At 46.3% G+C, this 22,864-nt stretch overlaps 1 protein-coding gene across 2 annotated transcripts in view; it reads left to right on the top strand.

Moving 5' to 3' along the window:
* The window catches only part of ZNF536 (zinc finger protein 536), a 379,804-nt gene that overhangs the window by 268,947 nt on the left and 87,993 nt on the right, over positions 1-22,864 (top strand). The window lies entirely within an intron of this gene.

Raw genomic sequence — 22,864 nt, 5'->3', positions numbered from 1 at the left:
CTTTGGCTTTTCTGATCTGTAATCATTACTATGATGTTCTAATGGTGTGTTCCAGCCTCCCCCTCCTTCTGTATTTCTTATAGAAGCACTGGGCTGCTTCTAAATTCTCCCATGAGTATACGCTGTTCCTCCTCTCACAGGAGGTACTCGTGATTTTTGTAGCAGCTAGGGCTTGTTGATATTTATGTTAGCATGTGGATTATCATCCTTTATTAGCATGATTCATTTTGTTGTTCAAATTGCCACAGGTGTGGTCATTGGGAGTCACTTTGAATGGCTCTGGTGTCGTTTTGTCATGCCTCCATCACTTTCTAGGCAATCAAGAAATTTTTTGTTTCTGTATTCATGCATGCCTATCACAGATAGACAAAAGGGTGTCTCTCTCTATAATGAGAGGTGAGCATTGCGCTTACCCCAAACCCTTAGCACGGTAACCACTGTAGTTTCTGTGTGCCTTCTTATACCTCTCCCATGCAAGTTACCTTCATGTATGTATTAAGTCTGAAACAACCTGGACACACTGTAGACCAGCAGTTCTCAACCTGTGGGTCATGACCCCTTTAGGGGTCAAACGACCCTTTCACAGGGGTTGCCTGCTTCATAACAGTAGCAAAATGACAGTTATGAAGTAGCAACGACATAATGCTAGGGTTGAGGGGTCACCACCACATGAGGAACTGTCTTAAAGGGTCGCGGCATGAGGAAGGCTGAGAACCGCTGCTGTGGACATTCTGACTGCAGCCTTGGTGGTGCAGTGGGTTATGCATTGGGCTGTAAAGGGGAAGATGAGCAGTTTGAAACCATTCCATACTCCTCGGCAGCAAGATGAGGCTTTCTAATTCTGTAAAGAGTTGTAGTCTTGGAAGCCCGCAGGGGCAGTTCTATATTGACTTAAATGATCACTGTCAATCAGAATTGGCTCGATGGAGTGAGTGGTGTTTCTTTTGTTTGGTACACATCGTTTGATGCGTGCTTTCTCCCCATCAGTATACCGCACCCCTCCCTTCGCTTCGTCCACGTCTTTGTGCATAATTGCCCAGACTGCCTGGTTCTTTGTAGAGATTGACCACAATTTCCTTAACCAGTGCCCTGGTGAACAATTGATCATCTAAATTCTCTCTCCATTATAACTGCCACCTTGCTCTCTCTAAAGGGCACAGGAGTCAGTTCTACTAGCTAATTAGACTAGGCTTTGTGTACACTTATTCCCACAAAATACTCAGTAGGATATTTGGAGAAGGGCTGAGGAAGTCTAACGAGGAAGTCTAGATTTACAAGGAGAATGAACAGTGCAACGATTTAGAATCTTTAGATCCAAGAACATACTTTGGTTTTCTGTCTATGTCAACCATTCTAAATAATGATTTGCTCTCTCCTTTCCTTATATGGACTCTAATGTTTACATTTATGCTTTAACTAAAAGAGAGAGAGAGAGAGAGAGATTCTGTAAGATACATTTCTCCGAGTCAGAATCAATCAAAATGAAAGCCTCTGCCCATCTGATAGGTGTCCCACCCTTGTCACTGGCACGTCTTTAAGGGTGAGTGGCAGTGAGCGTCTCCCCATATGCTTATAACCGTTTATATTTCCCTCTCTGTGGATTGCCGTTTCCTACATTTGCCCATTTTTTCCTATTGAATGATTGATATCTTTCTTGCTGATTTGCAGGAGCTTATTATATATTAAGGAAATTAGCCCTTTTCTGTCATTTGTGTTATAAATATTTTTCCTACTTTGTCATATGCCTTTTGATTTTGTTTATGTTTTTTATCATAGTGAAGTTTTACATTTTTTTATACTTAGATATCTCTATCATTTCTATGGCTTCTGTAACATGCATATGCCTAGATTTTATAGTAGCCTTTCATATTTTCTTCTATTAGTTTTATTTTATTTTATTTTATTTTTGCCTTTAGGTGTTTGTTCATTTTGATTGTATTTTGGTGTAAAAAGCAAGTTAGGGATCAAGTTTCATTCTCAGTCTCCCCTTCCTAGTAGCAAACTAGCTGACAAAACTCCATTATTAATATTTTATTAAATAAGTCATGTTATATTACCTGATTGAAAAGGTACCCTTTGTAATTTACCAAATTGCCATATGGATTTATGTCTATTTAGAGATTCTGTTTTATTCAATTGACATGTCTGCTATTCTTTACACCCATCCCAAACTTTATATCGATGACCATATAATTCAGTGTAATAGCTGGTAAGGTTTATTGTTTTTAATCTTTCAGAATTTTACTCTCTGGTTTTATATTTATTTTTTATGTGATCCGGAGCATTATTTTACAAGTATTCTCTTGTGGGGGATACTCAGCAGACATTTAAGGACAGCAAAGAATCGGATAACTTTATAGATTCGTAGCCAGGACTAGCATTGCTATGACTTTGAGTCTTGACATCCAGGAGCAAAATGGGCCTTTCCATCTGTGTCCTTGTCATTCAAAGCACTGCTTTGCTATTTAAAAAACAGACACAGCTCGCTCCCTTTGTGTGAGTTCTGACTCATCGTGACTCAACAGGACAAAGTAGAGCTGCTCAGTAGGGTTTCCAGGATGGTCACCTGTACAGAAGTAAGTGCCCCGTCTCTCGCCCTCCGGTCAGCAGCAGGCTGCGCAAGCACTTCTCCATTAGGGGTCCTTACCTTGACCGAGATGCACACATAGGGGAAGCGGTTTCAAAAAGTTTATGGGCAAAATGGAATGAAATGATAAGGAAATTGTATTAGTCTAGGTACTTTGGAGAAACAAATCCACAGCAACTCACGTATAAGAGAGAGTTTTATGCAAAGAAAATGTGCATCACGAAAACATCCCAACTCAATGCTGCCCAAGCCCACAAGTCCAACATTAACCCATACCCAACACCAGTCCACAAAGTCCTTCACCTCACAAAACAGAGGCAATAATGCCGACTGCAGGAGGAAAGCTGAGTCAGTGAACGTGTAAGCATCTCAGCACTGGCAGGGGTCTCCACATGGCTGCTCCAGCACCCAGGGCTGCATCGGGATAGATCCATGCGGCTTCTCCTTGGGGATGTCTTGTAGGAAATCCATCTTGCAAGCTGAAGCAGGGAACTGCTAAGGCAGCTGCACCCGATGCAACCATCACAAAACAAGAGACCCGAGAACTAGAAAGGCGAGGCTCACCACCCATTTATTCCTCCGCCTTTCAATTAGCCCCACATGTGATTATCGGCCAGGTTGGCACAATTAACTAACTCAGGAATTTTTTCATGAATCTTTTGAGGTGTCTTATATATATATGCTATATAATTCTATACATATGTGTATATTGGAAGCCCTAGATATATATATCTGCATCTATCTATCCATCTCTCTGGGGTTCAAATACATCTATGATCAAATATATCATATTATCTTTTCACAAACTTCATGAAGCACCCTTTGTGTGTGTGTGGTGTGTGGCTATAGATTTATAAACCCAAACCAAACTCAGTGCCATTGAATCGATTACTTATCCACATGCTACAATTTGTATTTGTATTCAGACTTCTTTCTAGGGATCATCTGTCTTTCTCTCCTGCTCTCTCTTCTTATCGTCTCATTCCCCCTGTTTCTCTGTTCTTTCTCTCATTATAAAACAAACCATTTCTTTCGATTACAGTTTTCTAAATGGTTATTGTTTTTATTCATTTTAAGAATAATTTTCACTTATTGCTCACATGTTCATTTTATCACTGACCAGCTTCATGAATTTTCTTATTTCAAGAAGCTCATAATAAGTATTCTTGTGTGGGATCATATTACTTACCAATAACAATAATTATGTTTCTTGCAACAAACTTCTTGTTAGTTGCCAAATTTAAGACCTCATGTTCCTTTCTTCTTTTTCGTTGCATGGCTAGTAGGCTTGTGGCAAATATTCACCAATGATGGTGACCGTGGACATTGTGTCCCTGCTTTCTGCATGGTTTTAGGGTTCCAGCATTCCTCATCTTCCTGTGTGTTTGGATGTGTTATCTAGAGAGTCCAGTCACCGGGGATAAAACAAAAACCAACCATTATGCTGGTAAAATGCGGTGCAGAGGACGAGAGGAAAACCCTGAAGGCGATGACGAGGCACAGTGCGTACCAGAGGGTGGAACATGGTAGCAACCGTGAGGATGGCGCAGGCCGGGGCACTGGCCCAGGCGGGTGTGCGGCCGCTCGCTAGGAGCTGGAAGTGAGTTGGAGACACCGAACAAGCACAGCAGTGGTGTCATGGAAAGGAATTACATTTCCTGGGACCATTTCATTGTTTTAACCAGGCTGTTTGCATTTATGGAATTTGTAGAGATGATCGAATGTTTGTCTCCATTTGACGTACTAAAATAATACAACATATGAATACCCAAAGTCCACTGCCAGTGAGTGCATTCCAACTGACGGCCACCTGATCTATCATTTCCAAGACTGGAAGTCTTACAGGAGCAGACAGTCTCCGGTTCCTCCCACAGGGTGACTTGTGGGGTTGAACTGCTGACCTGGCAGTTAGCAGCATAACTCCTAAGCCACTGCACCACCAGGGCTCATTGATCTCCTAATATCAAGACGTCTCTCATTTGACAAACCAATCCTCTTTCAACGGCCCTTTGCAGACGCCTGCTTGTGGAAAGATGAACAGGGAGCTTCGTGTTGCTTTCCTCTGCTGCTCGGACGGCCTTGTCGTAGTTTGAGTTTACTGCTCTATCATCTTTAAGACTAGACTGTGTAGGGTTTCCTGTTCTCTTTAAACTCTGGAATCATTAAAATAACATTGGTATCATTTGTATTTTGAAAATTTCCTAGAATTAACCAATAAAACATAGGCTGGTGTGGTTTTGAGATAGCTCTCTGATCTCTCTCTCTCTCATTTTCTCTCTAGTAACTAGTCTAATTTCTTTCTCTTTTCAAAAAGTCTGTGGAAAAAGTTCATTCTCTCTAGCTCCATTTTCTTCACAACCTTTTTGAAGTCCCCTGAGACAGTCAGCTTTGTTCATTTCTGTTTTAATAACGACCGATCCACTTTATCCACTTAAAATTTTGTTCCCATAAAAAAGCAATATATTGTATACGTATTTCAGTATTCATTTTATCTGGTGTTATATCCGCATTATTACTTTAATTTTGTGAATTTGTATTTTCCTTCTTTTATCTTTATTCAGATTGTTTAGGGTTTCACAACATGGGCACTATGACCATTTTGGTCCTGTGTGATAATTCTTTCCGTGTGTGTGTGTGTGTGTGTGTGTGTGTGTGTGTGTGTGTGTGTGTAGGGGCCAGTCCTGTGTAGGTACGTCCTATGTTTTGAATTGAATGCTTATTCACTTGATTCCTTGCTTTCTTAAGAAGCCACCAGCTGCTCCATGAGAGAGGATGAGGCTTTCTAACCCTGTAAGCTACACAGTCTCAGAAACCTCACGGTGCAGGTCTGCCCTGCCCTACATGGTTGCTATCAGTGGAAATCTACTTGATGGCAGTGAGGTTTTTCTCTTCTTTAATTGAATAATCAAGGTTTTAAAAATTAAGTTTTTTCACCTCTATTTTTTTTTTAAAACCCCTTTATATATACAATGTCAGTTGCCGTTTGGTCAGTTCTGACCCGGCACAACAGAACACAACACTGCCAGGGACTTAGGCCATGCCCACAAGTCTTCTTATGTGGAGCCCGCTGTTTCCACCACTGCATCAATCCATCACAACAAGGGCCTTCCTCTGTTTCTCTGCCCCTAGGCTTCACCAAGCATCATGTCCTTCTCCAGGGGTTGGTCCACAATACGGAGAGGAACCTGTCAAAAACAGGCAGAGGAAAACCTGGCATCCTCACTACTGGGTTTGGGAGCATTCAGGTTGTACTTCTTCCAAGACAGATTTCTTTGTTCTTCTGGCAGAACTTTCAACAACCTTCACCAACACCGAAATGCAAAGGCGGCCACTGGTTTGCAGTCTTCCCTGTCCCTTGTCCAGCTGTCACTTGCATTTGAAGCGCCCAGCAGGTGTCAGCCCATGAGTCTTCAAAGTGACCTCTTTGTTCTTTAACACTTTCAATAGGTCTTGTACAACAGATTCACACTGCTTTTGTTTGTTCATTTCTTAACTGTTGTTTCCATAAAAGTTGTGTGTGGAGGAGCCAAGTAAAACAAAGTATCAATCTTCTATTTATTGGGATGCTAATTATGGGTCCACTTCTGAGGATTTTGGTTTTCTTTGCATGGAGATGCAAACCACACTGAAAGGTGCAGTGTTTGATCTTCATCAGTAAATGTTTCAAGTTCTTTTCACTATCAGCAAGCAAAGTTGGGTTATCTGCATGTGACAGGTTGTTAATAAGCCATCCTCCCACCCTGATGGACCACTCTTCTTCATATAGCAGCTCTGGGGTCATTTGCTCAGCATACAGATTGAATAAGTATCGCGAATGGATACGGCCAGGATGCAAAATTTCCTGAATTTTAACTGTGTAATATCCCTTTCTTCTGTTCCAACTGCCTCTTGGTCTGTATACGGGTTCCACATGAGCACAGTTAAATATTCTGGAATGTTCTTTCTTGGTCATGTTATCCACAGTTTGGTATGATACACATCATTGAATGCCTTTGTAATGAAACACAACATCTTTCTGGTATTCTCTGCTTTCAGCCAATATTCATCTGACACAGTAATGATGTCCCTCCTTTCTTACCCTCCTCTGATCGTAGCTTGAATGGCTGGCAGCTCTGTTGATATATTGCTGCTGTTTTCAGTGATCTTCATCAAAACTGTACTTGCAGTGATATTAATGATGTCGTTAATCGTTAGTAGACCCACATTCTGTTGGGTCATCTCTCCTTCTTTGAAACAAGCACAGATATGTATGTCTTCTCTTGGATAGCCAGGTTTTCCAAAGTTCTCTACGTGGAGAAGTAAATGCTTCCAGCGCTTCATGAACTGGTTGATCTATTTCATTGGTATTCTGTTGATTTCTGGAGCCTTGTTTTCCACTAATGTCCACAGTGTAGGCTTCCTTTGGTACCACAGTTCTTGGTCAAATACGACCTCTTGAAATTGTTGCATCCTGACCCGACGCATTCCTTCCATCTTCTTTGGATGCTTCTTACACTATTCAATGCTTTGCCTTTAGAATTCTTCATGATTGCAACTCCAGGTTTGACTTTCTCTTCAATTCTTTCAGCATAAGTTAAGCATCTTCCATTTTTGGCTTTCTCACTCCACGTCTTCGCACATCTCGTTAATAATCCTTTACTCTGCCTTCTCGAATGGCCCTTTGAAATGCGATGCTCAGCTCTTTTGCTGTGTAATTTCGCCCAGGTGCTTCAGTGACACTATGTTCAAAGACAAGTTTCCGAGACTCTTCTGACATTCGCTTTGATCCTCATTTTGCTCCCTGTCACTTTAATGATTTTTTGCTTTCTCCGTGCATGATCAGCTTGATGCTATCCTGCAGCTCGTCAGGTCTCTGTCATTAATGTTCGATGCGCCACGTCTGTTCTTGAGTTGTTCTCAAAGGTCACGTGGGATGTACTCAAGATAGTTCTTTGGCTCCTGTGGGTTTGTTTTAATTTTCTAAAGTTCAGCAAATTGCCTATGAGCAATTGATGGTCCTTTCCGCATTCAACCCTTGGCCTCATTTTGGCTGCTGATATTAATAAATGTAGAAAATCTTATATGGTCTTGTGGGAGGAAGGTAGCTTGTTGGATGATGCTATAATCAATAGGATTGCTGATGTGATCCATAGTACAGAAAAGTAAAGCAAGAAGAATTTTGAGTCTTCAAATATTCCTTTATCTTATTAATATTTTATCAATTTCCATATGTAATATTTAAATGTAAGTGTCAAATGAAAATATATACATAGCTTATGGTTGTTTTAAAACTATCTGCCAGTTTAGTTTAATGGTACCTTTGTGCCTTTACTATTAGTGGGGATCATTAGAAATGAACTCTTACTTTCACATGTGTATAATTTAACTAGATGTGTCATATATAATTTTATATGACTATGCCATAATATTCATTTCAAAATGGAGTTTATTTGTATATATATATTTAGCAATTTCATATTTAATTTCTACTTTAAACGAAGTCAAGTGCTTTTTGCCTTTTTAAAGTTGTAGATCTAAATTTTGGATGGAGGATTGCTTTACTTTTTCTCTCTTTTAGGTGCCAGTTTCTAGATCTTTATACACGTGGTTAGAGAGTGTAGCCTACCCTATCTTACAGGTTAGTCATGCACTACGCGCTTGTCATCAGACGGTGATCAAACGTCTGTGGCCCATTTTCTATGCTAAGTAATGGGATTTGATGTATCTCTATTAGAGTTGGAGTCTGGCTGCATAGTGGTGATGTGTTGGGCTGCGACCTGAAATGTCAGCAGTTTGAAACCACCAACCAGTCCTTGGGAGAAAAATGGGGCTTTCTACACCTGTGAAGATGAACAGTGTTGGGAACGGCTTTACCCTGTCCTAAAGGGTCGCCGTGAGTTGGCACTGATTTAAAGGCAATGAGTTCGTTTTGCTTTGTTTGTGCTATTAGACTTTACCTTGCTTTGTTACCTATTTCTGTATTTCTTTCATAATTTTATCAACTTAATTTGAGAATGAGTTAAAGTCTTTTATGCTTTTGACAACCATTGAAATAAATTCCATTGGAACCAAGTGGAGTCTGACTCACAGGAGCCTGCAGGACAGAGGAGAGGTGCTGCTTAAGGGTTTCTGAGACTATAGGGCAGACACCGTCATCTTTTCCCTCAGAGAGGCGGGTGGGGTTGAACCACTGACCTTCTGGTTAGGAGCCCGATGCTTATCCCATTCTGTCACCAAGGCTCCTCTTTGTACTGATAAACTCACTGCGGTCAAGCTGACTCTCCCTTTCCAGGCCCCTTCAGGACAGAGTAGAACCACATCTGTGGGTTTCCAGGCTCTTTCCGGAGTAGAAAACTCCCTACTTCCTTGGAGCGGAATTGCTGACTTTTCAGTTAGGCGCTCAAGGCAAAATCCACCACAGGAAATGTGTAGTGTTTTAAATGCGCCATTAAATATACAGTATATATTTATACATCTTTCTTAATTTATTTTTATTACCATTGCTTTGGTTTTTATCAGTTCATTGTTTATAAAGTCTGGGATCCATAGTATTCTTTTAATTGTTATTTTATTATATTCCAATAATTAATTACTCATATAATTATTCTTTAATTATTATAAATAATAATTAATTATTATTTATAAAAATTTTAATTCAACAGAGTTTCTTAGGATCCAGTATGCAGTTTCAATCCAAAGACTGCATTCATTTGCTTGAGAAACATTTTCTTCTATTATAGCTTTGAATTTCTGTTACTTTTTAAGTGTTATTTTTGTCAAATAGGCCAGCCAGATGTATGTTGAAAATCCTTGGTTTTACCTATGATGTGTTTTATTTTTTTGTATAGCTCGCTCTTCCTTCCTTCCTTGCCAATGTTATGATATTTGAACCTAATATTGCAGAAACGGTGTCGACTTCCTGAGGGCCTTCCTCTTTTTTGCTGACCCTCTATGAGACAGTTAAGGTTTATTGTGCCAGCCTGGCCGATAAACACGTGTGGGATTAATTGAAGGGCGGAGAGATAAATGGCTCGTGAGCCTCTCCCTTCGAGTTCTCGGGTTCTTGCTCTCTGATGGTCGGACCTTAGTCAGGTCCCTGCTTCAGTTGGCAAGGCTCACTTTCTGTGAAACATTTCTGAGAAGCCACATGGACCTACTCCGATGCAGCCCTGGGTGCTGGAGCAGCCCCATGGAGACCCCTGCCAGTGCTGAGGTGCTTACACACCTACTGATTCAGTCGGCATCATTGTGTGTGTTTTGTGAGATTGAGGAGGACTTTGTAGATCGGTTTTGGACATATGGGCTAATGTTGGACTTATGGGCTTGGACAGCACTGGGTTGGCATGCTTTCTTAATGTACACTTACCCTTTATCTAAAACTCTCTCTTATATATATGAGAGAAACAAATCTGTGGATTTGTTTCTCCAATCTGCCCAGACTAACACACTCTATTTTACCAAGCATGAGTCCTTCTCTTGGGACTGGTCCCTTCTGTGGACATGCTCAAAGGACCCTAGACCAAGTCTCAAGTCTCACTATCCTGGACTTCAAGAAGCAGTCTTCCAAACATAGTCATTTGTTCTCCCAGCAGTCCATGGCATATTCGATGCTCTTCACCCGTCATTCAAACACACCAGTTTTTATACTATACACCACATTTACTCCATGACTCAAATGGTCAACTCCCAGGGATTCAAATGGTCACTTCTTTGGTCTTCTTTATCCGCTGCCCAGCTTGCTAAGACATACAAGGGGATTGAAAATACCAAGGCGGCTGGGTCCGGTTAGACCTCCAGGCAGCTTGGCCCAATACAATAGCGGTTGAGTTCTTAACTGATGCTTCCAGGGGAGACTACTATGGAATCAAGGGAAATGAAAACCTTGACCACTTGCTGCCTCTCTTCATTGGGGAAGCCTGCTGGGTAGTGAGCAGTCCCATGTGGGGCTTCGCAGCAGCAAGGCCAGCAGTTTGAAACCTCAAGGGAGAAAGCCTGGGCACAGCTAGTCTCGAGAACCCACAGGGGTTCACAGGAGCCAGCATTGACTCCAGGGCAGTGAGCTCTCTCCATTTACCATGATGGTGCTGCCCTGGTCCAGGGGCACAATGTGGTTTTCTTTCTTCCTTTTCTTTTTCTTTTAAAAATCATTTTATTGGGGGTTCAACTCTTACCACAATCCATGCATAATTGTGTCAAGCCCATTTGTACATTTGTTGCCATCATCATTCTCAAAACATTTGCTTTCTACTTGAGCCCTTGTCTCAGCTTCTCATTTTTCCCCTCCTTTCCCGTCCCCCTACCTCACAAACCCTTGATAATTTATAAATTATTATTATTTTGTCATGTCTTACACTGTCCAATGTCTCCCTTCACCCACTTTTCTGTTGTCCATCCCCTAGGGAGGGGCTTTTAGGTAGATCCTTTCATCAGTTCTCCATATCAGAAGGGTCACAGGCAGTCAGTCAGGGTGCAGTATAGCACCGATGAAACATACAACTTTTCTCTAATTCTTTAATGCCCACACTATCATGATCCCAATTCTACCTTACAAATCCAGCTAGACCAGAGGATGTACACTGGTGCAGATAGGAACTGGAAACACAGGGAATCCGGGACAGATGAACCCCTCAGGACCAATAATGAGAGTAGCGATACCAGGAGGGAAAGGCAGGATGTGTTTCGTGTTGACTTGTGATCCGTACATTGACCGCAGCCTGGGTGTTGGCGCGCCCAGCACTCCATGTCCTGCAGCCTCTGTGACCCTGCTCCATGTCCTCAGCTCTTGCTTTCTCTCACACTGTATTTTGCTTGGTTTTGTAAAGCTTTTCTTCTCTATCTTTGTATTACCTGCATCATCAATTCAATGTATTCTACTTCTAATGGGGGTTCCAATTTCTAAAATAACCATTGTTTTATTATTTTTAAAAGTTCTATTTCATCCTACATTGTTCTGCTCTTCAATCATATAGACCTTGGTTGCTTCTGTTGGTGGTGGTCCATCGCGTCTGCTCGGATTCACAGCACAACAGAAAGCGGCATTGCCGCCCGGTGCCCTTTGCACGAGTGCTCTGATGTTTAAGCCCATTGTTGCAGCTGTGACGTCAGCCCCTTTTGTGGAGGACCTTCTTTTCCGCTGCCCCTCCCCTCCTGAGCACGATCTCCTTTGGGAGGGCCTGGTCTCTATAACTTTTAATACTTTGTTTCACAGAGTTTCTTGTCCTTAATTTTATTTTCGGGTGGAGAACTATTGTATGATTTACTCCTGTCCTCCTAGAAGGGTTTCCCTCTGGATGTGTATTCTTTATCCTTTGGTTCGGTTTATTTTCCAGTTCTGACGGCTGTGTCCCCCATGCATTGTCCCGGTGTCAGCATGAGTAACGGCATGTAACTGGAGGGAAGGAAGTTGAGATAACTGGGTTGGAGAGAGACTGAGGCACTGGATCTTGAATGAGGGGCCTTGACTGTGCCCTGTAGGTGCTGGAAGTCAGGGACAGGATCTGAGCAATGCTGGTGTTTTCCTAGTGCCTAGAGCAGTGCCTGGCACATAGTAGGTGCTCGATAAACACTTGTTGAATGATTGAAACAGCCATAGGTGCCAGGCCAATGGCATGAATTGGTACCTTTTTTGAGAATTGGCATCCAGTTGGCTCCTCGTGGTGTTTTACAGTTGAGTCCATGGCTGCTGCCCCCATGGATTTTTAGTGGATCCAAGCCAGAGGGCTCATCCCCCATCACAACGACCCACAGGCTTTTCACGAGCTAGTGGTCAGAAACAGGCATCTCTCCAGAGGAAAGTGTACGTGTGTGCTTGCTGGGATCTCGCTCACTCACACAAGATCACTCCCTCCATCTTATCTCACTTAAAGCACACTGTCTCACTTCTACCTTCCCCAGTCCTTCGATTTTCTAGAAGCATGGGACCCAGGATCGTGGTTACTATAATTAAAAGGACACCCCTAGTGTGAAGGCGAAAGCTAAGAGAGCTCAGTCTGGGTCAAGGTGCAATAGGGAGGGGTGGTGACTGTGGAAAAGTGGCGAGCCGAAGCCCTGCCCAAGGAGCCACCTGTAGCCTGCTCCCACAATGCTGGCCTCAGAGAAAGCTGGGCCACAGCTCCAGCTTTTCCAGTGAAACCTAATATCTGGATCGTTCGGCAAAATGCTACTGTTGCTAAACATTGATTTTAAGCATTTAAATAGTAAACATTTGATTTTTATTAAATGTTATTTATTAATGTTATATATTACAATTTTAAACATTAAGTAGGTCACTGTGCAGGCTTCAACCAAAGCAAACGTGCTCGCTCTGGAATGGTCTCATTCTCCCCAGAGATGGAGGCATTGGCAGGGGCCAGGTGAGCCTCTGCTTCCCCATCTGCCACCCGGAACCTGGCCTTCTCTCCCACCAAGTTAGCTTCCCGAGCCACTGTGACTGTGCAGTCTAAATGTCACCCACGTGAACAGCAGTGGTGGCACCGAGCCGTTGGTCGTGGTGAGCTGTCTAAAGGGGTGTCAACTTGTTGGACAGGGTGTAATTTCAGTCAATGTGTTCTTGTCTTATTTTAGTTCAACATCATTTCCCAGTTGCAAATCTTTGAATGACACGTGAAATGCAAAACAACCTAAAAAGTCCTCCCTGAGGCTGATCTGTGTCTTTGTAGAACTTTAATTATTCTTTTTGAATCCTCATCATCATGGGCTACCCCCACTCTGGCACGCACGCACACAACATTAAAGTCTGATGGGAAAGACACGCGTCTCCCGTACTTGGGTTTTATTTACTTACCATTTTACGATAGCCGTAATACTTTTGGAAACACCGAACGAAAGGGAGGACTTTAACATCCAGGGCATTCCTTAGGTGTGGCGCCTCTGACGATATTTGTGATCAATAGAAAGTAACCACACTGATTGTCTCCTGCCGTCGTCTGTGGGAAGGGTTTTCAGTCTGGTTGGAAGAATCGCAGCTCCCAGGGCAGTCAGGGCAGGGAGGGCCCGGAAGGAGTCTGTGAGGAGCTTGGGGGTCAGAACCTAAAATGATATCTTCACCAAGAAGGAAGCCACTCGGCTTTTGAGTCCCCTTTGCTGTTTCTCTTTGCCCTCGTGAGAGCCCTGCAGGTGACGTTTTGAGAAGAGCATGGGCAATTCGCAGGTGTTTGTGGGGGGATTTGGCCTCTTTGCCCCCAACTTGTGTGAGTCCTCCACGGCCAGTTTGGGAAAAGGGCAGCAGAAGGAAGGAAGGCCAGTTCTGAGGCTCCTGCCCCCGGGTAGCCCCCGACCCCTGGGCCCTAGGTGGGCTGCAGCCCCACCTGAAGTGTGGGGAGAGGACTGTGGGGCTGAAGTCCAGCAGTCCATGCCCTGTCCAGTCTCATCAAACAGTCCACCTGAGACGAAACCCACGCTCCCGAGAGCACCCTTTCCTTTGAACGCTCTCCAGGGCAGCCTCTGGGCGTCAGCCTTAAAGACAGTGTCCTTACCACCATCTGCCATAATTCAGCACAATCATGTCACCCAGTTTTCTCCTTTGAAGAGGACAGCCTGCCTTGCCATGAACTAAGACTGGGGGTCAGAGTGGCCGGGTCAGAAGCTGTACTGCTGAGGAGCTGGGGGGCAGTACCTGCTCCTTCTAGTCTGGGACTCTCACACCTTTTTTTGGAAATCACCTGTTCTCCAGGTCGGACCTCCTCCTCCATGGCCCAGTCTCCTTTGCTTGATCTGTTTGTATTTCAGCCAAAGCCCTCTGGGGTGGTCCCCCAAGAGTGCACTGTACCCTTCAATTCAGAGCTCGCTCCTCCGATAGAAGATTAAAATAAGCTCCCGGCTTCTGTATTCAAACAGAAACCTTTAGTAATCCAAAGGAGCCCAACGTGAACTTCCCAGCTGGAAATGGCCATTTCTCCTGCGGATGCAAGAGAGGGAGTTAGTGGTTTCCACGGGCTGTCAACTGACCCTGAGGCAGGCAGGAAGAATAGAGGCCCTGTTATTTATTTTGGAGCTTTGGGCAATTTACTGAATATAAAAGCAGTAAGCACAGCACCTGTACTGCTCCCCGAGAAGAGGGCTAATCATGTCGATTTAAGTGGTCTGTAGCACAGAGACAGCAGCAAAGTTCAAGCTTAATGCACAGTCTATGAACCAACAGGGTTCAGCAGAGTTCAAGTTCCTTGCAATAGTTGGAGCTATAGAATGCAACCCACTCCCCGGCCCCCCACCCCTTAGCACACTTGCCTGGGAGCCATGAGCAGGCAGGACCCTTGCCCACTGGGGGTCAGAAGTGGCTGCTCTGTGCCCATTGTTAGAAACCATAGGCTTGGTGCTTTGCCAAGGCAGCATAATAGACAGCTTCGCTTCACACCTCTGAAACGTCCCTGCAAAAATAGTCCCTCTAGTGGGAGGCTTTTTTTGGGGACCCAGTGTTTTACACCTCTGTATTTTCAGACTGTTTGGGGGTGCTTTTTATATTTTCTGTGTTACCCGAGGTTCTTTGGGGCCATCCTGTGCTGGTACTGTGGCCTGGAAGGCCCCCTGTCTGGGCGACCCCTCCCCTGGCCCACAGGTGGCTGGGAGTGGAGTACGGGAGGCCTGCAGCTGGCGGGGGTGCGGATGACAGGCAAGCCTCGACGCCATTTGTGTTTCTTTCGTGAAAATCTTTGCAGATTGTGTCAGGGTTTCTGCTGGCCGTGCTGGGTCCTCATTGCCCCCCTGCATTTCAGAGCCCCCAATGCGCCTGCTCTCTGCCTTCACGTGCTGTCTCTGCTGTGAGGTACTGTTTGCTCAGGTCTGACTCATAGTGGCCCTGTGTCCCACAGAATGAAATGCCACTCGGTTCTGTGCCGTCCCCACAACTCTTATGTGTGAGCCCATGGCTGCAGCCATTCTGTCGACCATCTTGTGGAAGGATTTCCTCTTTGGTGAGCCCCGCGCCCCCCCCCCCACCATTAGCACTCATGAAGTCCTTCTCCTGGGACTGGTCTCGCCTGACAACACATCCAAAGTACTTGAAGTCAAATCTCGTCGTCCTGGCCTCCAAGGAGCATTCTGGCTGTACTTCTTCCAGGGCAAATGCATTTGTTCTGTCGGAAGTCCCTGGTACTTTCCATCTTCTTGGCCAGCGCCATAATCCAAATGCATCGGTTCTGCGTTGGTCTTCCTTATTCAATAGCCAACTTCCACATGCGTGGGAGACAAGTGAAGATGCCAAGACTTGGCGCAGGCGCACCGGAGTCCTCAAAGTGACAACCTGCCTTTTAAGCTTTTCCAGAGGTCTTGTGCCACAGATAGGTTGACCCCCATGCAGTGCCTCCTCCTTTGATCTCCTGACTGCTGCTTCCAGGAGCATCACTTGTGCACCTGAGCAAGTTGAAATGCTGGACAGCTTCAATCTTTTCTGTTTACATGATGTTACCTATTGGTCCAGTTGTGGGATTTTTGGTTTTCTTTTCATTGAGTTGTGATCCACACTGAAGGTTTCAGTCCTTGATCTGCACCAGCAAGTGCTTCCTGTCCTCCTCTCTGTCAGCAAACAAGGTTGTGCCAATTGCATACCGCAGGCTGTTGATAAGCCTTCCTCCAATCCCAATGCCACACTCCTCTTCACAACCCAGCACGTCTACGACTTTCTCAGCACATAGACCCCGGAAAGAAACCCTAGGACGCCCCCACCCCAATGTTCTTTTTCTTCAGTCTTGCCTTTCTCGTTAAGGGCAACTCTATCCTTCCATTTCCTCCAGTTAAAAAATCTTGCTATCATCCTTGACCCTTCTCTCTGTCTCCTACCCTGTTTGCCCGAAATAAGAGTGTCATATTAATTTTTGCTCCCCAAGATGCACTAGGTCTTATTTTCAGGGGATGCCTTATTTTTTCCGTGAAGAAGAATATGGTACACATTTATTGTTTTATTAAAAGAGACCTCGTATTTCCTGTCTGCTCCGGCTGAGCTCCGGCCAGCAGAGAGCTGTGCAGCGGGCGCCTGCCGCTACAGTCCAGAGTCCAGAGTTACGGTAGCTTCAGGGGGGTGCCTTATATTTCAGCGAGAGGCAAAACTGTAAGTAGGTCTTATTTTCGGGGGATGTCTTACTTTTGGGGAAACGGGGTAGTCTTCTCTAGGTGGGGCAAACAGCAGGCTGGGTTAGGTGTTTGAGTCTATCAGAAGAGTCTTATAAGAAAGGACTGAAAAATTAACCCCTGCAAACGCTAAGGAACGCATGTCCACGCTGAGATACATGGAGTCATGATGGGTCACTCAACTGGTTTATCTGTCGGCCATCGGACACCTGCTCCATTGTCAAGTCCTGTAGACCCTACCTGTACCAAATATCCAGAGTCCATTCAGATTCCAGGTTCCCAGCATCACCACCCAGCCAGGACAGCTGACTTTCATTGGGGTTCTGCCCCGGTAGTTGATCTCCCTGCTTCTGCCCTTCACCCTACTTTCTGTTCTCACCCCTGCGATCAGAGTGTCTTTCAAAGGTTAGGTCAGCCCTTGTCACTCCTCTGCTCAAATTCCTCCAGGTGCTCCCCATGTCCCCTTGGGGTCAAAGAGGGAGTCAAGAGAGTGGCCGACCAATTGCTATCTCACGACTCTCCCTGACTCCCCACTCCCTCTACCACCACAATGGCCTCTGCTGGTGAACAGGCTCCTGGGATCCTCGCTGCCTTTGAAGGCCTTTTGTTGGTGGACCCTTGGCTGTTTGCGACCCTCTGACTCTCCACGGTTGTGAGATGGCCCAGCATGAGCAGCGTGTTCTGCTGTTCATCATCAGCACACATCTGGACTGTTGGCGACACCAGGCACAGCATCTAAGCATCTCCTGCAGAAGCCAAGGCCTTCACGCTTGCCCTCTGTGTTTTCATAGATGAGTTTTAGAGTCTAATTTCTCTATTAAAATAATCCCTTCTGAGTCGTGTCTTGTCTATGGTGTGAGATATGGGGCCAGCTCTCATCTTCTGCACGTGGCGATCTTCTCCCAGCACCATTTATTGAAGAGATTTTTCTTTTGCCATTGACTGGACTTATCAACTTTGTTGACATTAAATGGACTATAAATGTATCGATTTATTATGGGCTCTCATTCTAGTCCATTGATCTAGATGTCTATCATTATTCAACACCAGCCTGTTTTGATAACTGTAACTTTGTAGTTTGCTTTAAAATCAGGAAACCTGTGTCCCTCCCGCCCCCCACCCACCTACCCTTTGTTCTTCTTCTTCAAGATTGCTATTCTGGCTCTCTTGGATTTCCACATAAATTTGAGGTTTGGATTTTTTCATTTATGGTAAGAAGACTGTTGGAGTTTTTACAGGATTTGCATTGTACCTATTCATTGCTATGGGCAGTATTGGCATCTTAACGATATCAGTTCTTTCGATCAATGGATAGAGAACATCTGTCCATGTGTTTAAGACATCTGTCATTTCTTTCAGCAGTGCTTTACAGTTTTCAGTGTGCATGCCTTTCACTTCTCTGGCTCAGTTGATTCCTAGGTATTTTATTTTTTTAGGTGTTGCTATAAATAGAATTTGTTTCTTCATTGCCCTGTCAGTTGCTTGTCGGGATTTTGTGTGTTGACTTTGGGCTCTGTCATTTTGCCCACTGGTTTGGCCACTAGAATGCCGCTCTCTGAAGGGAGGGTGCTGTCTGCTTAGTGTGTCCTTTCACCTCCAGCACGTGGACTACTGCCTAGTGGTCCCTTGCTGAATAGTGTGTGAATGAGTGGATAAATGAATGAATGAAGTGGCTCCTGGAGTCCTGACGTTTTATGAATTAAAGTGATTGTGGGGCTTCATGAAATAGGCTTTGCATGAGACTGATTGTGCGACTATGACTGGCTTGTGGGACCTTTCCGTCCTTCTTTTCTAAATTGAACAAAATCGGTATATGCTTTGGCTTAGGGCCCTTAAGGGACCGGTGGCAGTCTGGGGTTGTGGCCCTATAGCCATTCCCAGGCAGGAGAGGGTTCCGTGCTTCGCCATACGCATGTGGCCCCACAGGACCCTCTCAAGGCAACCCTTCTCCAGTTCCTACTCCGCCTCGGTAGCCATGTCCCCGCCAGACTAACAACCACCCTCACCTCAGAAATCGTCCAATGCCTTCTCTGTGCCTCCGGGTCCTCTGAAGTCATCTGGGAATCTGAACAGAAACCTGGGTGATGCAATGTTGAGCACAATCAGGGATGGTTTCCTACGTGTCAGCATTTTTCTCATCATGTCAGAGAGTCGTGACTTTGTGATCTTAGCAATTATCTAGTAGGCTACCTTTTCAGGGAAAACCAAGTACGCCCCATAGTCATTGAAAGAGCATCATATTTAAAGACCTGGCCAATGTTGGACATGCCAATGGGTGTTAGCATGGAGGGTATACGGTCTCATGGGTTGGCTAAGACACAGAGCTGATTGGGGCCCAGCCATCTGAAGCCGTCCTTCAAATTTCAGGAAGACAGCCAGGCCCATTGGCCTTACAAAAGGCTGGAGCCCTGGCAGGCTCCCAGGTGAGCTTAGTTGACTGCTGTGCCCACCACACAATTCAGAACACGATCCCTGATCTCACCAGCCAGCCAGGCAGGGATGAGATGGATTCCATTTGACCCAATGGCTTCCCCAGAAGCATTTGATTTTAGCACTCACTCACATTTGGATTTCCCAAGTGACCACACCTTACCTTGGGTGTAAGACCTACTTAGTTAGTCACCTCTTATTGTCACTCTCTGTGCCATGCCAGGAAAGTGCTCTCATGATCACAAATAATCACAGTGTGGTTCCTACTGTGTGCCACCCCAAAACTAAAGCAAACACACTACCATCAAGGTGAACTGACTCCTAGCGGCCCAAGTGAACAAGCTAGAACTGCCCCGGAGAGTTTCTGAGATTGTAACCGTTTCTGGGAGTAGAAAGCCCCATCTTTCTCTAGCAGAGCAGCTGGCAGTTTTGAACTGCTGACCTTGCAGTTAGCATCCCAATACATAACAACTATGCCATGAGGAGAAATGATATTACCATAAATGATCACAACGTGGGCCCTACTGTGTCACCGCCAGAAGAAATGCGATCGCAATCAAACATGATGCCAGTGTGTGCCAGGGATTGTGCCGCAAGTTTCACCTTCCTCCAACTGCTCAAATTCAGTCCCTATCTGGCCAGGGAGGAAACAGCCTCAGGCAGGTGGAACATTTCGTTTCAAGGCCACGTAGCTGAGAGGTGGGGGACGACGAGGGTCAACTCATCCTCTCCCCGCTCTGACTCATCAGCTCCAGCTCTCTGTGAACAGAAGCAAGCCCTGTACAGATGTGCCCACTGCCTTGTGATTGTTCTTGTGTCGTCCAGGCACCAGACTGGGTATGCTGTTGAATGACATGGTTCGTTTGGGGCGGGTATGGGGCTGGAGGCACAGGGCTTAGAGAGTTCCCCCAGACTTATCAAATACCATGAAAGAGGCCACTCTAACTTGAGGGGGGGGGGGTTTCTTTTATAAATGGCAGCTGTGGTCTGGAATTGAGAGGATGCAAGTGGCTAAAATATTTTTAACTGCTTTTTTCCACATATAGGCAAGAGGTTATATTGCAAGTTCAATGTTAATTACAGTTATTTACCAAGAAAAAAATAATCCATGGGAAAGGGAAGAAAATTTGGTTCTCAAAACACGTGTGTTCATTTCTGCAGCCCAGTGGGGCCAGTTTCTACCCAGGGGCCCAGGAGAGGTGACACTCGGGCCAGTGCCCCAGGAGGGCCATGGAAGATGCTAAATAACGCAGAGGTGGCAGGCACAGCAAAGAATCACGTGCTCTGACCTGTGCGAGCATCCATCCGGCCTGAGGTGCCTCTGCACGTGTCGTAAGATCTCAGCTAGGGTCCTTTTGCCCCTCTTCTTTAATCACCTCCTATCACTTTGCCAGGTTTATTAAAATAAGATTTTTTGGGAGTGGGGGTCTATTTTCCCCCCTTTCCATAGTAGACTGTGCTCTTTAGTATCATTTTACATAATTTAATACAATTTGTTCCATCCATTGATTTTCATGGGGAGACAAGCTGTTCGTTTGTGAGGAAGCTGGCATGGGCAGGAGAGTTGGCAAGGCGGCACCTCCACGAGCCCATGCCCACTGAAAGTTGTGCGGGGGCTTCGGCCATGTTGAAGCAGGCCTTGCTGCACTGCACTGCCCTTGGGAAGCGTCCTTTCTCTGGGACAGGGCCATAGGGCAACAGACCAGCAGTTGCCCTCCCACCCCATGGGCCCGGGGGGCTGTGTGGTGGGTACGAGGGGACTTTCCCCAAACGCAGAGCGCTAATGGAGAAACACAGGTGTTTTTTAATTACTTGTGCAGAAGGAAAGGTGATTGGGGGATGCTCAGTGCCGGCGCCAACGACAGCCTGGTTCCCAGCGGCCTCCACAGCCAGCTCTGCGCTCGGCCATGGGAGGGACATCACCTGGGGGGCCCACCCCCAATTTTTCTTTTGTTCAATTGGACCCATGTATATTTTAAGACCTGACTAAATTCCTGACATGTGAGAGCAGAGCAAAGTGACCAGACTCATAGTAGGCAGAGGTCATGGGCTCTTGGGAGCAAAGATCCTTCTTTCTCTTGAGGGGCTGGAGCCCACTGAAGCCCCTCAGTGGCCACGTACACCTGCTGCAAGGAGGGGCATCCCCAGGGCTCTGGCCCACCCAACTCCCCAAACAGGGGTCCTTCCTCTGAGCTGGGCCTCTGGGGCAGAGAGCCCTGTGCCCCAGGAGAGGCTGAGGAGCAGAGAACCTTGTTTCAGGCTCTTTTCCGAATCATGCTGTGCGCTCTTAGATGCTTACTGCCCCTCTCTGGGCTGTAGTGCTCTGCCTGAAATGATGGCTCAAACCTTCTGCACACTAGAGAGATCTGTCAAACTCAATGAAGCACTGAGCTGTCCAAAGCAAAGCCATGTCCCTTCTTGCTTGGTCCTCCCTCACCCCACATTTGTAGGTGACCCCAAGGGGTTGGGGTGGGGAAGGGGGCAGAGATGAGAGGACATGGCATGGAAAGCCTCAACTCCCACTTGGGCCTGGCTCTGGTGGCTTAAAGATGTGACTGGGCACGGAGGTGACCCAAGGGAGTCAGTCGGCGAGTCTGAGCAAGCTCCTATACTCCTGCCTTTGTTACTGATATTCAGAATTTCTCTTCACTCTCAGCCTTGAACCAGTGGCCCCGCTGCTTAGTCCTCTTCCCTCAGGGAGGCCTGGGGACTGCGGCCATCCGTCCCACAGACTCACAGGGACACAGCCCCTTCTTGAGTGGAAGCTTCTCCCAGGCAACAATGGAGCAGTCCCTCCCAACACCCCTAAGGGAATGCTAAGTAGACCAAATGGAATGACCCACGCTGGCTGCTGCCCAGAGCAGCAGGGCCCATCCTCACCTGCGTGGGGAGAGCCGGGGCTGTAGCTGGGTCCATCAGTCACTTGTTGCACTGGCCCCGCAGCCTTGCCACTGCCCCCCCCAGGGGGGGCAGTTTGGGGGACCTCCTGTGGTCCCTTCCCAGCCCTTCCCTTTTGTGTGCAGGGACGAGTGCACCCTACAGAGAGGTGGAGCTGCCAGCCTGCCTTGCCCTCCCTGGAGGATGGCAGCACAGCCGGCCTCCCAGCCTGCTGTGGGAGGGGGCCCTCTGTGGCTGTGCCCAGTGCAGAGCAGGGGCGCTGGGAATGCGCTGCGGCCTCCACCTGCTCACTCAGTTGGCCACTAGACAGGGATAATCTCTTAATCCTTGCAGTAATCCTATGAAGTGGGCCTCGCCATTATCTCTGTGTTATAAGTGGGCCAGGGAAACTCAGGAAGGTCAAGTAACTAGCCCCAAACTGCAGAGCTGGGAGGAGGAGTCTGTGAGGAGGCAGGGTAGCCTGGTCCTCAGCCCCTGTGGCTACTTGGGACTCTGGGCCCTGAACCAGGTGGGGGCCTTCTCTCTGCCACTGGGAGCTTCTGTGCCTTTCAGTCAGTGCGCCAAGAGGAAGCACCAAGGCCAAGTGCAGGAGCCAGGGGCTTTCCTACCCAGGAGCCCTCAGGGACTTGGGGGTGCTGGCCTCTGGTAGAGGCTCACTGGATCTGCCACAGTGCATTTCTATCAGAGAACAGGGGGCAGGCTCTGCTCCTCTCCCCCACCAGGGGACACCCACATGTCCATCCACCCTCACTTAGAAGGAACACAGTTCACAGGAACAGCCCTTTCCAAACTTGTCTGCTGGGCGCAGTGAGAGGCATGGGGGCCGAGGGCAGCAGGGGCTGGCATCACTCACTCACCCACCCACCCACTCACTCACCCACTCACCCACCCACCCACCCACCCACCCAC

This window comes from Echinops telfairi, unplaced genomic scaffold, assembly GCF_000313985.2.
Source record: "Echinops telfairi isolate 266 unplaced genomic scaffold, ASM31398v2 ScPeMD7_2291;HRSCAF=2852, whole genome shotgun sequence".
Lineage (NCBI taxonomy): Eukaryota > Metazoa > Chordata > Mammalia > Afrosoricida > Tenrecidae > Echinops > Echinops telfairi.
Note: the sequence above shows the minus strand (reverse complement) of the source record. Positions and strands in the feature narration are given on the sequence as shown.